At 37.8% G+C, this 9,940-nt stretch overlaps 1 long non-coding RNA gene across 2 annotated transcripts; it reads left to right on the plus strand.

Moving 5' to 3' along the window:
* The first annotated feature begins 232 nt into the window (after positions 1-232).
* On the plus strand, positions 233-7,391 carry LOC110936747. Of its 2 annotated transcripts, none has more exons than XR_002590244.2 (3): positions 233-848; positions 1,243-1,424; positions 7,297-7,391. It is a non-coding gene; the product is annotated as an uncharacterized LOC110936747 (long non-coding RNA). The 2 variants fall into 2 exon arrangements; XR_002590245.2 differs by lacking the exon at positions 7,297-7,391 and adding an exon at positions 3,148-4,757.
* Positions 7,392-9,940: the final 2,549 nt, after the last annotated feature.

Genomic DNA, 9,940 nt, shown 5'->3' on the forward strand with positions numbered 1-9,940 from the left:
CCTCATAAGTATCTCCATTCAGAGACCTTCTCAATTTTCACCGATTTATTCTCATATCACGATTTAACCTTTTTGACCTAACTTTTTACTTTAATTAAAATGCTTCTACATATATTTATAAGGAAAAAGCGCCGAAATTTAAAAAAAAATTGATTTTTAAAATGTTAAGTTGAATTTTTAAAAGTGTTCCCCGATTCATCACTTTTTTAGTGTTTACCATGTTAATTTGAATGACTATATTTAACCCGTTCCATTTTGTGAATCATACCTTCAAATCCAACCCGAGACATCGGCTGTGGTATCACCTTTTGATGAGTAAAACCCAGACAAAGGTGCTTAAGGGTGCAAAATAAAAAACAAGGAAAATAAATAAAAGAACAGAAGATTACAAATTAGTAGTCAAAGAAAGCAAAAGGATGTGTGTTTACAAACCAATCATGGGCATGCCATGATCCAACCTATTATAACGGAACTTGCAGGAATCCCTGATCTTTAGCTTGAGCCATCGTAATCCCTTTCAGCCTTGTCACCATACTATATATATGTCCTTGATTCCATTATGTTGCACCATCTCATATAAGTCCTCTCTCTCCCTCTCCCTACGGTTATTTAATATATAAGGTTTTTAGTTTTCCTACGAAGCACCCAGCTCCGGTCTACCAAAACCGAAAATCGACCCCATCACATGCAAGCTTCACCATGACTGTCGTTTTGCTGCCAACACATATCGGCTTCATAACCTAACTTGCTCACACGACTTCTACAGCCAACGCTGCTAGAACACCCTCAAAGCCGTTGCTTGCCCCCACATTCTCGCTTCTCCTATCTATTTTACGGTCCGCATTTAGGTAAGCATCAACACTTCCCTGCTTCATTGGAATTTGTCCTCTGGTTTTGATAGTGTATATGTATAGCATTGCCCTATCAACAAGTTCTATTAAATATGATCCTTTTCCGATGTTCATATCCGCTTAGAGTTAAATTCTTTGTATCAGCCTTCCAACATGTATTTATGCAATGACGGTTGGAAGAGCTCATCTGTTTATATATATTTGTTGACATAAAAGATAAAGGTTCATAATTAATTATCGATGGTTAGAACTGTGTTCTTGGAATCACCTGAATAACACTAATTTCACTCAAATGTTTCACGGAACAAATTAATACTGCAATGTTCTTCGATTTTGGAATGCAAATTTACATGTTCTTTAACCTACATTTTTTTGTTGCTTGTGCTTTTAGAGATACAAAGTTCAAGGGATGGAAATCTGATGGTTTGTAACTTTGAATGTTTTTAGATGGATTGAGGTTTATAAGGATCTATGGAGCAAACTTTAAATGACGTATTATTAAACATCATCAATTTAGAAGAGCTATCAACTGCGTTTTTCTTAGCTTTAAAAATTGTGAGATGGAAATATGAGGTGAGTTTCTTTTCTCTAACATCTGTTTAAACTTTGAATCATCCATTAGATAGGGTTTCGGGCAGATAAATGGTGTAAAAAGTCTTTGTTATATCTCAATAGGAAAAAAATAACCATATTTAAACCACTTTTTTTTGGATCAATAAAATTTCTAAAAACAAAAACTATTGAACAAATATGAAGGAATGGTGGTGGAAGAGAGTGACTACATTTAGATGAATCATATATGACCAAAATTGGCAAAGTAACATACATAAATGAATATAAATAATTATACCTATTTATTAAATCTATGTGCGAGTTGATGTCTAATCAACTATAGTACTACCACCGATTTGCTTATTAGTATCAACTAGATGGAAGTACCTCCGCATTGCGGCGGGGCACAACCGTACCAACAACATTAATAACACACCATCGCCAACGACAAGCAACACTGAAAAAGAAGACGTAAAAACGTTAGACCACACACGTCCATAACAACGTGTAGAAAATGACGCATTAATAAAAGTTGTTACCCCATAAATCCATAATCATGCACGTACCTTAAGTATAAGAGAAGTTACAACCATTTTGAGAGAAGTTAGAAGCATTTTGTAGTACACTTTGTTACTATATATTATATACTAAGCCCCGCGTTGCACTGGGGAACATAAAACTGTGCCAAGTTGCACCAATACTATACCACCGCCAACGACCATCAACACCGAGAAAACTCGTAAATCAAAATAAATAAAAATGGAAAAAGTAGCATTGGATGAAACATAGACGTAAATCATTGACCCACACACACCCGTTGCGGCGTATTAATACGAAGAAATTAGACTGAAACGTAAAACATAGAAAAGAATAACTAAGTCGATATAGGACATGCGAGTTGCGACGAACCTATCATATGAGAAATACAGACGTAAAAACATTGAACCACATACGCACTTTACGTCGTGTCTGGGCACGAATAAATTTAAAAAAATCAATTAATGTGTATTACCAGAATACATACATGATTTAAATAAGTAATAAAAGTAAGGGGCTGTTTGGTAGCCTCTGAATGATCATTAAGAGGCTACCTCTTAATGGAACCATTAAGAATTTTACCAATGAGAAGGTAGAAGAATATGACATGTGATGATTTACCATTCAGAGGTTACCTCTTAACCGTTCAGACTTGAGGTTATCTCTTATTGATTCAGAGGTTTTAAACCATTAAGAGGTAGCATCTGAATGGTCATTAAGAGGCTACCAAACAGCCCCTAATACAAAGAAATCATAAAATAAATAATAATAAAAATAAAGATAATAATAAAATATAATGTCCCATAGACCTACTAACAAAACTTTTTTGAAAAACTCATAAAACATAAGTTACAACACAATTATGCTCACAAAACTTGCTAATTGATAATATGGAAATATTGTATTTGAAACTACAAATTGTATGCTAAAAATCTTTTCTTTTATATATTCATTTTCTTATTTGGTAGATTTAACCGTGTTTGCATTATTATTGAGTAAAATGTTTGATATTATCTTGTTAACATGCATGGATATGAGTTAGAAAACTCATTTAATAAAAGAATAAGTTTTTGTTTTGAAAAGGCTTTCTTATTTTCTTCTTGATCTGCATTTTAAACAACAAATTGTTAGCTAAAAATCTTTCCTTTTCTTACCATCCTCCGTTACAATGTATGTATAGATATTTGAATCAAGTTTATTCTTCCAGTTGTTCGTAGGTTGTATAATGGACTCCTCAGCTGAATCCATGGATGTTGACTCTTCTTTTGTCGCTCCGTCGTCATCGACTCCGCCTGTCCCTATGGACACAGACACACAACCCAGATCTTCATTTGTTCCATGAAACATCTGATGACCATGATGGTCAAGGAGCTTCTGCGGGCGATACCTCATCGGCTGCTAGGCAGGGGTCGGGTGGTTCAAACACCCTGCCAAGTGACCACCTCTCCATCTTTGAACCAGTACAACCTGATGTGGCTCCAGTTGAATCCGAGTCGGTCACTAGGCCGAGGGCTGAACAGTTGCAGGGAGGGGAGCCCCAGGGCCAAGAGGATCAGGAGGCTGAAGGGGGCGGACCTCAGGAGACTGAGGTGGCTGAAGGCGGTGGACCGCAAGACGCTGAGGTGACCGGCGAGGAGCAGGAGGTTGGCGGGGAGGCTGGGGATGAGGACGCTGGGGAGCAACAGGGGGTTGGCTTGGATGTTGGGGATGAGGACGCTGGGGAGTAGCAGGAGGTTGGCGTGGATGCTGAGGATGAGGATGCTGGGGAGCAGCAGGAGGTTGGCGGGGATGCTGGGGAGGAGGACGCTAATGATCAGGAGGTTGGTGGGGAAGCTGGCGGGAATGCTGCAGGTGCAAGTGTCAAGCGCAACAAACGCAAAAGAGGTGATGATGATGTAGGAGGACCGTCGGGCGGCAAGATTGTCACACCCCAACCGATGGCAGAAACATCGGGGCGCGACACTAGGCAAGCCAGATTGCTCAAGAGAATCCATAACAACTATTAAATGACAATATTTAAAAGGTTCATTGTCCCATAACAATAAACAAATATTTCACAAACAGTCATCACAGAGTTCAAATCTCTTAAACAAAACCAATCCGACAACCTAGATTTTTATTTGCGGGTTTCTAAACTTCCTAATCCATTGCAGTTCTGCCTAACGATGAGGCGGGTCAGAACTTTGATGCTGGAAACGATGACGACGTTGGAAACGACAATTATGAAGTAGGAAACAATATTAATGGTGAGGACGTAGAGGATGTAAATGTGGACGATCCAGAACAGGTTGACCACAATCAAGAAGCTTTGAATGTGGAAGTGGAAGTTGTTTTCGTTAATCCAGAAATATGTGATATAGAGCAGGTTGACCACAATGAAGAGGCTGTGAACGTGGAACTGGATGTTATCCTTGTTGATCAAGCTGATCAGGAGCAGGTTGCTAATATTGGTCGTGGTGGGGGAGATGAGGAGCAGGTTGCTAATATTGGTCAAGGTGGGGCTAGGTTGCTAATATTGGTCAAGGTGGGGCTGATGAGGAGCATGTTGCTAATCTGGATTCGGAGTAGCGTCAGGTAGGCGGCGAAATAGGGCCGCTTGCTGGGAAACGCAAGAGGGATGATGGGGGCCATGAGCCGGATAAATGGAAAAACTAGCTTTGACATCTAAAAGTTAAAAATCCTTAGGGATTGGGGTGATTTTTTTTTCATAAAGTCTACAAGAACTTTGTAGCCATAGAAAAATACTATCTGTTGAAACTCAATTAAATCAAAGTCATATAAACAGAAACCCTTTAACACAACCCCTTTTTATTTAAATTCTCAAATATCATATTTGACATCAACTTTTAAATTTAAAAAAATTACATCTTTAAACAAAAAAATAGTTCAACACAATCAAACCCAATCAATTTAGATCATTTTCCAAACCCGCCCATAGTGTCATCTCTAATAACAATAGTTGATTCCTTTTTAGAAGAAAAGGTCTCACCAGGGATTAAGTTATTCTACAAACACTCCTAATTGTAAGAAGTGTAAGAAGGATATATAGAGTTACAAGTGTCCAATAACCTAAAACCTAAACCCACTGCATCAATACCCAAAACCTAAACACCCACCCCCACCTCACCCCACCCCACCACCACCCAAAAACCTAACCCCCCTACCCCCACCCCCTCTCGACAAAAAAAAATAATAAAATTGGGGTTGGGGTAGGGTGGGGATTCAGGTTTTTGGGTGGTGGTGGGTGTTTTTTTTTACAGTGGGTTTTTTTAGTAGCCTTTGTATCATTCTTACAATAAGGAGCCTTTATATTTGATCCTAATCCATTATTAGCATTATACATCTTCACGTCATAAACAAAGATGTTAGAATTCAAACCAATAACTGATGCCGATTAAGCTGTGTTCTATCTCAAACGGGTCAAATTGAAAATTTTGGCTGAAATGTGAGTGTGTCATACAAGTTAAAAGTAATTCAAAGTTTATTTTTTATTGCATACAACTACTATAAAGTTTTTATTCAAACACTATTAATAACAGAATAGTAGTGTCTTTGTAACCATGATCCGCATAATTTATTGTACAAAAAAACACTTTAAAATAGACGACAAAAAGTGTGCAGATGAAGCTATCCATAAAAATATGCACCGTTTCAACCTAAACCCTTTTTGACCCGAACTCGTTTTGATATTACCCAACCAACCTAACCACTCATCATCTTGCCACCTCCAATCATACAACAAAAAGCCAACTGAAGATTTGCAAACTTAGATGGTGCAATAACCTAACAGCAAATCGAACACCAAAATCAATCAATACCAGGAAACACTCCATCATACATACGTGCAAACAATCAATTACTGCATAAAGTATGCAAATAAATCTAAACTGTGTAATAGGACACGGAATATGTTCAGTGTCCATGTAACATAAGTTAGTTCACGTTATGACACTCATGACACCATTTCGTTCATTTTTCACTAATGTCTAGTGCATAGAGATTCTCTTATTTTTGCTTAATATATGGACTACGTAAAATCCAATGCCGGAGAGAAAATAAAACTCCAATCCCTTTATTTCAAACATTTTTATTTAATACATAAAAAAACTTATTTAAAATAACATACTTATATACTTTCTTGTTTCGAGCAAAATATGAAATATTTAATAAATTTATACTTGTTCGCTAATTCTGTTGTAAAACAAGCCTAATAGCAAAACAATATAGCAGATATGAAGGGAGAAAGGGATTGCTATTTCATTAATAGGTATGATTTACAATGAGATACAATAGTGGTATATATAGGTGTACAAAACTTGGAGAGAAATCTAATCTATTTTTTATGTTGATAACCACATTAATAATAGATATATTCATAACACTCCCCCTTGGTTATCAACATAATACGCTTGATGCTACATCGTTAAAAACCTTGCTAGGAAAACCCGGTGGGACAAAACCTTACTAAGGGAAAAAGAGTGTAGCGTGTAATGCGCATTAATCCCCCTGATACTTCTAGATCAGGTATGTTGCCTCATTAAAAACCTTACTAAGAAAACCCAATGAGACAAAACTTAGTCAAGGGAAAAAGAGTGCAACTTAAATAAGTTCCCCCCCCCCCTCCCCCCTCATTTTAACATGTATCCTTTAAGTGACGTGTGTCCATCTTCCTTGAAAGTTGATCAAAGCTTTTATAGTCAATGATTTGTCGTTTAATCCCTTAATGTGCAATCCTTTATGTTGAGCAATGTTGTATAATATTCTAACAAGACTTTAGGTGCCTCCTTTAAAAAAAATCATATGTCCACGACTGTGTTTAGTTACATTCCTGCATCTACAAGACTAACCAAACTTGTTTTGATGTGTTAGTAAAATATAATCAAAATATCGTTTATATGTTGATATATTCAGATGCTTGAGACGATTGATTTTCACTCCCTTTCTGCGTTGGGCTCATCGGATCTGTTTCACTTATTTTGTAACCAAAACAAGAAACAAACATATGAGATTTTGTGAGATATTGTGAAACAAACACGAAACAACAGTACAGAGGCCATACATTAACATGTGAGATTTTGTAACCAAAACAAGAAACAACATATGAATGAACGAGGAATACTAAAAAAACAATAGTAGATTGAAACAAACATATGAATGAATGTGAGATTTTCATTAATATGCACATACCAAAAAAACAACAGTACAGATTAATGTTATCTCAGTTCCTATTAATGAATGATTCAACATCCTATACCATCCTACAGTACTTTGACTTTTTCTTTATACCATCCTATTAATGTTATCTCAGTTCCTATTAATGAATGATTCAACATCATTGTTCATCAACATATTACAGGCTTCTATGTCAACAGTACATTAGCAACACTACTAAACCCAACTATAAAGTCAGTTATACCACTGGCCCATTCGATCACGTGAACAAAACGAAGGATTATCGGTGAAGTTACAATCCGACGGTGAGTAAAAAAGGATTATCGACGGTGATTAAAACGAAGGATTATCGGCGAAGTTACAAACCTAATGATACGATGATGACGGATAAATGAAGACGAACGATTGCGTCCTTGAACGTGAATGCTTGAATGGTGATGGCGTATCTGTTGTCGACTGGCAGTGGAATTGGGATTTAGGTGGGAAACTGGAACGTCAAAACTCGAACGTCAAAACTCGACTGGTAGGGTAAAACACTTGAACCCTTTTTTACTATAATCATATGGGCCTAATTTACACTTAAAGCATCAGATGGGTCTAATTGGATTGGGTTATAAAGAATTATATCATATATAATATATTTAAGAAAAATCTATTTTTGGTTGGGCTCGATTAGGCTCGCGAGCCCAAACGAGCTATGTATTTCAGACTCGAGCTCGAGCTCGATAACTAAACGAGCTAGAATTCAGGCTCGGGCTTGTTAAGGCTCGGCTCGTTCGAGCTTTTAACCGATCCGATCACGAGTAGCTCTCGAGCCTTTGGGCTTGTTTACACCCCTATTGTCACCCATAGTGAAAGCAGAAGATGGAATGTGTACCAGACTAGCTCGGAAGGTGCGAAGGCGCTCGTGGTAAGATTACTAATCTAAATACTCAAGCAAATCTAACCCTAAAGGCAAAAATTGCAAACAAAAGGCACCTAAAGGCAATGGAAATCTACGAAAGCAAGTAAAAAACTAAATAGACGACTCGGGTCATTCTCTAAAGTGCAAGTGTCCCCGATAACGGCGCCAAAAACTTGATGTGTGAAAATGTATCTATTGATTTCGAACAAGTTTTAAAAAGGGAATCGCAAACTAAACCACACACAATCGGCAAGTGCACCAGTCGCAGTGTAGTGTAGATAGCAAGACCGGATATCACTCTGTGGACACTATATGCAAACTGTAACAACCGTCAATAAAACTGGTAATTAGAATAATAATTATCCAATAAGAAAACCCTAATTAAAACACCCAAGTAATTTGGCGCAAACCCTGAAATTTCCGGAACAATCGGAATCAGGATCAGGGCCCCTAAAACTCGAGGGGGGCAAACCCTAATTGATAATTATCTTTATTAAAACGTTGCACAGTTCTTATTTGTTGAAAATGTTGATTCACCAAGGCTATAACCGAACTCAGCTAGGCTAGGAAATAGGCTGAACCCTTTACGGACCGTAAGGGTTGGTCCTTACGGACCGTAAGCATACCCGTCAGCCTTACGGACCGTAAGGGTTAAGGCATACGGTCCGTAGGCAAAGTGAAATTCTGGCTATAAATAGCCGACCTTGGCACTTAAACTGTGAACTTAAAACGACGTAAAACTTCTGTGTGTACGTCGAGTTACATGCAATACAGTTCACAACACACACACACACGATCACGAGGTGCTGCCGCAATCAGGGTAATAACTCGATCGCTATTACGATTCAACGTCCGATCGATTATAACTATCCAACGATAGTCCGGGTGCTGCTCGAATTGAGCTTGTACTTTGATTATTTGTCGTGATTTCGACTTGAATATTAGAGTGCTGTTCGAATTCGGACTATGCTCTGTTATTCGTTGTGAATCCGACTGAATTATCGAGTATTGCACTGATTAATCGTTGTGAGGGTTTAATCTCGTGAATTGACGTAACTGCTGTATTAGTTACTAACATGCCTGTGTGTGCATTGTGTTAAACTAGGTTTAATCAAGGCTAATCAGTAGGCTTATATCTATTGCTCGTTAATCTGCAATGTGAGTCATTCTTCTTTTAAACTGTTTTCTCATAGTTTGTGAGTAAGTTTACAAAACTCCAAGTTATTTTCAAAGGTTATAATTACAGGGATTAAGTCTATGTAATCACCATATTACAGCCGGTATGTGGGGTTTTGTATACATTACTTATTTCCCGTCACACTTGGACAAACGGGTGGCCAAGGGGTGATCTGACCACAGTCACAAACACCTTTGGACAAATGGGCTAGCCAATGGTTGGTCGAGTGACAAATACTGTGGGTAGTTGGTTTGATATCAGAAACATTGTAATTCCCCTTAATACTGTAATTTATAACTAACGGATCGTTTTAGAAAACAGAATGATTCACTCAGTATTTCCCCGCTGACAAAACCTTTTTCAAACATGTTTCAGGTGATCTGTGTGATCCAGGAAAAGTGCAGTAAAGCACTACAAGCTCAGAGAAGTGGCTCATTGTGAATAAATAAATAAAACATGTTTTGGCAAATAATGATTTCTGTGTGGAATCAACGTATTGTAAATTATGGGAATTTATCCCTAAAACTTTGTATAATATATTAAACGAGCATTATTTTTTTTTACGGTGAAAAGATCCTATAATAAAAGACTTCCGCTGCCGCATAAATCAGATACCACAGGTACCACTGGACTGCTCGCGGCTCCCGATTCCGTCCAGGGTGGGTCGGGGGGCGTGACAGAAGGTGGTATCAGAGCTAATAATTAATAACTACTGAGCCACTGATCGAGCCACTGATTTAAGCCTAT

Source organism: Helianthus annuus, chromosome 4 (genome assembly GCF_002127325.2).
Source record: "Helianthus annuus cultivar XRQ/B chromosome 4, HanXRQr2.0-SUNRISE, whole genome shotgun sequence".
Classification (NCBI taxonomy): domain Eukaryota; kingdom Viridiplantae; phylum Streptophyta; class Magnoliopsida; order Asterales; family Asteraceae; genus Helianthus; species Helianthus annuus.